The 5,780-nt window shown below is 39.5% G+C and overlaps 1 pseudogene; it reads right to left on the bottom strand.

The window, feature by feature from the left end:
• Nucleotides 1-749: 749 nt before the first annotated feature.
• Nucleotides 750-5,238, bottom strand: Gm29713 (annotated as a pseudogene).
• Between the last annotated feature and the right edge of the window lie 542 nt (nt 5,239-5,780).

Below are 5,780 nucleotides of genomic sequence, written 5' to 3'. Positions count from 1 at the left end.
TTGCTGACAGCTTGAGCTGAGTTGCATTTTGCAAATCCTTCTGTGACACTGTTGGATTCTTAGGAGAATAATTAAGCAGGTGTATAAATTCTCCACTGCTGATCCTTCCTAGCAAATTTAAGTAGGAAGAAAATGGGTGGCAACTCTGCTTTCATTGGGCTCATAGAGAATCTTGACAGCTTGATAGATCTTCATGTTCCATGTTCCAAAGCAGATACACAATAGTACTTGAAACGGCATTTATTCCCTAAATGACAGACCCTGGCACAGACCTCACTTATTTATCATCATCACAGTGCTGCATTGCTGGTACTGTCTAAACATAATGCACTACACACAATGCACTACAATTATATCTAAAGGCTACAGCAATACAAGTATATGTTCATATAAATATATATATATATATATATATATATATATATATATATATATATACATATATATGATATATATGTCGGTTTATATGCAGTATATGTAATGTATTAAAAGTATGTCTGATTAAACTATACTATTTTGATTATAGATATAAGTAAATAGTAGCAACCACACCTTATAAAATGTCTAGGCTCAATGTATGAAAAAGGAAGCATTTTCATGAAAATATAAGTCTATAACTTTAGTTTTTATGCATTTTCTAAAATATAAAGTGATAACATTGAAGTATAATTAGTTCAATTTCATTGTCTGCTATAAACTTAGAAATTACTTTCTTGTTTTCAGGTTTATTGAAAATGTGGCACAACAGATTAAACACCTCCGCCGGGTGCTTTGAAATGCAACACAGCCGTAGGCCCAGCGACCTGCAGGCTGGAGAAGCTGCTAAAGACCAGAACCATCGGCCTCTCCTTGGTGTCAGGATCTACCTCGGTGATGTCCTGATCTAGGGCTGAGAACTCAGGAGCAAAATTCTCTCTCCTCTCTCTCCTTTCTGCAACTTGATAGGGATACCTCTTACAGGACCTCTCGGAGTCTGCCTCATCAGATGCGAGACATCACCCGCTATCTTGTTGACAAGATTCTTGCTAGGGATAATGGCAATCTCATCGCACACACACTTTTAGGTGTGGAAGTCATTATCCAGGAGCTTGTAGTACTTCTCCATGATGACCTGGGCTGCCTTCTTTGTAGTCTTGGTGCGAATGCTTGCTTTGTTGTCCAGTCCTGTAAAAGAAAGAGTAGAAATTACTTTTTTAAAGTTTAAGGAATTTTTTTCCTTTGACATCTGTTTACAAATTGACTTGGCATTTTCCTTTGTGAAGTGTCGTATCTACATCATATGACTGAGCCCTCAGCTTTTCATGACTGCTTGCAGGAGGAAACTAGACTCGCCGTGACAATTTTAATGCTGACAGAAAGGACCGTAGGTGTATCCGAAGGCTGGGCTGGAAGAGGGACAATCTGGATTCTGATTTCAACCTAGACCGGGTATTAGCTGGGCTTTCTGAAGCTCCTGGGACAAGGTAATTGCGATCCCCACTGCTGAAAGTTTAATGCCTTGACAAGCTGGGAGATTGTGTGAATATTTCTTATATGCACCATAATTTTAGAGAGATCTTCAGAATCATGGCGTCAGGCTCATTTGAGGGTGAGGAAACAGAAGGACAGAGGATTTCAAAGTGATAGCACCTTTCCTATACCCTGCCAACACCCATGGAAGGAGTTACAGAGACAAAATTTGGAGCTGTGACGAAAGGATGGACCATCTAGTGATTGCCATATGCAGGGATCCACCCCATAATCAGCATCCAAACGCTGACACCATTGCATACACTAGCAAGATTTTGCTGAAAGGACCCAGATATAGCTGTCTCTTGTGAGACTATGCCGGGGCCTAGCAAACACAGAAGTGGATGCTCACAGTCAGCTATTGGATGGGTCACACGGCCCCCAATGGAGGAGCTAGAGAAAGTACCCAAGGAGCTAAAGGGAACTGCAACCCTATAGGTGGAACAACAATATGAACTAACCAGTACCCGGGAGCTCTTGTCTCTAGATGCATATGTATCAAAAGATGGCCTAGTCGGCCATCACTGCAAAGAGAGGCCCATTGGACTTGCAAACTTTATATGCCCCAGTACAGGGGAATGCCAGGGCCAAAAAGGGGGAGTGGGGGGGGGGGGTAAGGGATTGGGGGTGGGTGGGTATGGGGGACCTTTGGGATAGCATTGAAAATGTAAACGAGGAAAATACCTAATAATAATAAAAAAAGAATAAAAAAAACATTTTCTTTCAACTTAATATTTAAATTGCTGAGAGTAGATGTACAACGGTGTTTGCTCCGTGTCCAGCTTCTGTCAGTAAGTAATAGGGTCCGCCCCACGAGTCCCTCCCCATCCCATCTGCAGGGCATTGAAGTCATTAGTTCATATTGTTGTTCCTCCTATGCGGTTGCAAACCCCTTCAGCTTCTTAACAGACATCAATGGGAGGAGAGGCCCTTGGTCCTGTGCAGGCTTGATCCCCCAGTGTAGAAGAATGCCAGAGTGGGTAGGTGGGAAGCACCCACCTAGAAGCAGAGAGAGAAGGAAGGGGATAGGGGGTTTTCGGAGGGGAAACAAGGAAAGGGGATAACATTTGAAATGTAAATAAGGAAAATATCTAATAAAAAAAAAAAGAAGAAGAAGAAGTCATTAGGTCAGAAAACCAAATCACAAGGTATCAGTGTGAGAGAGGGACTTGGGGGGTGGGGGGGGAGGGTTGACAGGAACACAAGGGAGAATACAGAGGCTGGTGGATTCTTGAGAGTAATCAGAATGCGCTGTACACATTCATGAACTTGCCAAAGAATACATTCATTCTAAGGAAAATTTAATGCATTAAAAACTGTTAATGACATGCCATAGAGAGATGAGAAGATCTAGGTTTTTTAAAGACAAGTCATTTTTATCTTTCTCTGATTTAATGTGTCAGAATTTTCTGGGCAGAAAGAAATATGAAAATGTATTTCTCCCAGACAAAAGGAATTAATTATTGAGCTACGAACTCTAGACAGTCCATGGGATGACAAGAGCAGAAAGGAGTCGGGCAGGGTAGAACCCCATTCAGGAGAAAGACAGGAAAGGATGTGTTTTCTCCAGCCACAGATAAGGGTACTGATTTATATTTACGTGCTTGTGCTTAAAATCGCCCTTGTGAAAATTGATGATGATGGCTTCAGCTATAAAAGCCTGTGGAAGAGAATACACTTTAAATTTTACTCACTGATGTTACAAGTGATTGGATGCTATTAGACACTCTTTTAAGAAGATTTATGATAATAAGTATTCCTCACAAAGCCTGTATTCTAGGGAACAAAAAGTGATTCTGCATTCATTGTGTATGATTAATGACTCCCACCTAATGAGGGAAAACATTCTCAGGACTAATCTACAATTGTAAGTGAAAATGAACTTTATAAAGAGATTTTTCTTGTTAGTGTCAACAACAAAAAAAGAATTTTGCTTATGGAAGTTATTTGCAAGTATTTGCATCAACTCAACAAGAAACATTACACTCAGCAATAAGACATTCTGTTAATTTGTATCATAATTAAGAATTTTATTCTGTAGTATCTTACAACTTTAAGCCTACTTTATAAAATTTAGTAGATTTTCTTGATACCTGACATATGATATGAAGATATGATATAAGTGGATGGGCTTTCTCAACCCTAATAATCAAAATAAAATTATAATAAAAAAATCAGTCATCTTTCCTTGAAAGAGGAATAGAAAATAGTCTAGTGTGAGTTTTTTCTCAGTTGTTTGAAAAATTACTTTTATGATGCTTAATTGCATGTGTGTAAATGAGTCACTTGCAAGAGTAAGTGTGAGTGCAAGTGACAGAGAAGACTAGACACTTCTAATCCCTCTGGAACTTGAGTTACACATTTGTTGAGAGCTGCCCAACCTGGATTCTAGGAATCTCACCCTGGTCCTCTGCAAGAGCAATATGTGTTCTTAATCACTGGGTTAGTTTTTCAGCCCCTGTGTGTAGCAGGAACGCCAGGGCCACCTCTAAGCAAACGTGGGGCTACCCACCTGCAGAAGCATCTCCTGCTTGAGGACCTAATTGAAGACTGCCTGAGAGACCAAGGATTGCTGGTGCAGACAATGCCAGTCAATCAGAAACTGCTATTTAGAAGAGATTCTTTCTTGGGACCAATGAGGTGCAGGTGGAGGGTATTAAAGGAGCTTGCAGCTGTGTTCAATGAGCTCTCACCTGCTCCTGGAGTCTGTGCCCTTAACTCCAGTCCCTAAGAGCAGGTAGGGTTGGGCAGTGAATAGTGCAGGCACAGGCACAGGCACAGCCACAGCCACAGGCACAGGCAGCACCTGTACTGTTTTCAAAACAGAAAAGCTTCAGTGCTTATTTTTAATTCTAGCACATTCAACAAAGTCAGGTGTCTATGAATGCTTGGCTATATTGTCTGCTTATTTTCTAGACATTACACTTTAGTTATCATAACTACATATCTTAGGAAAATGCAATAGAACCCTTACTGCAACGTTAAAAGCTTATGAACAGAAAATGGCAGGTTTTTGGTTTGCCTTGGTGCAGGTGTTTCCTTTTGCGTTTTACTTTGTGAACTCACACATTTGAATTGGACCCCATATCAGAAAACAGTTCACTAAGCAGACATCGAAGTTAAAAATTAATTCTATAAGGAAAATAAAATGAATTCTTTTCCTAATGTATTTATAATCTTGCACATACTAAGGCATACACATTTCTGCATATAACACAAATAAGAACTTTGGTTTTTCTTAGTTTTTTGATATTAACTTTTTAGTACTAACTTCATTTTAAAGAATACAGTTATGGGTTGTCTTTATCTTTGGACTTGTTTCTGCCTCATAAATCAGCACTGGCTTATGTTTTCTTTCTTTTGATACAGCCAGACCACTTTATAGGATGCTATGTAACTGAAGTAGGTCAAATCCGTGTCAATGTTTGCCAGTCTTCAGGTTAATTTTTTTAAAAATCTGTATTGTTTTGCTGGTCAAGAAGAAATATATATCCCCAGTCAACCAATCTGAACACAGCTTCTCGCATTGTCTTTCCAGCTCTTCGTAGCTCACATCTTTATTGGTTTTCTCCAGCTTGGAACCGTATTTTCTCTTGTTGCATATTGACATCTATTTTACTTATAGCTTTCTATAGATTAAGTAACCTGTAGCAGTCAATTAAGGTTTATTGATTGTCTGACTGCAAACCTTTTACCTGTTACATCCTCTTTCTTTATCTCATGATTCATTCTTTGGATGTGATTTCTAACCTATATTCGATTATCATTACCTCTGGGTGTTAAGATCATCCTCTCCCTCATGGGGTGAGAAATGTCCTGGCTCACTTTCATCCCAATTTAAATTCAAAGAGAAATACAACTAGTTATATCCCTATTAACTCCCATACTGCTCTCATAATCTTGGAGGGGATGATGATTCTTCTATGAGAATCTGTCTTGTGGGGTCCCTGGCCCAATGCTCAGACATAAACCCACCAACCACACTTTTGTAGGTAAAGCAATACATATGAAGCCACACAGGCAGACTCAGATTTGGTTTTCTCTACCTAAAGATCTGATGATGTAGATTTTTGATGCGCAGAAATGGAATGTTCTCAATCCAAGTTCTCATACAAAATTTTCATAGATCAGGAAAGGAATCAAAGGTAGTGAAATCTTTCTTTGAAGGAGTAGAAGAAGCTGTCGCGATAGACACAATAAATCTTTAGAGTTAGGACGGGGCACAGATAGAGCAGGGGTTCAGTTTCTGAAGGGTATTTTGATTTTTGTTT

Source organism: Mus musculus, chromosome 14, assembly GCF_000001635.26.
Source record: "Mus musculus strain C57BL/6J chromosome 14, GRCm38.p6 C57BL/6J".
NCBI classification, from domain to species: Eukaryota; Metazoa; Chordata; class Mammalia; order Rodentia; family Muridae; genus Mus; species Mus musculus.
The sequence above is the reverse complement of the archived record's forward strand: the minus strand, read 5'-3'. Positions and strand labels throughout refer to the sequence as shown.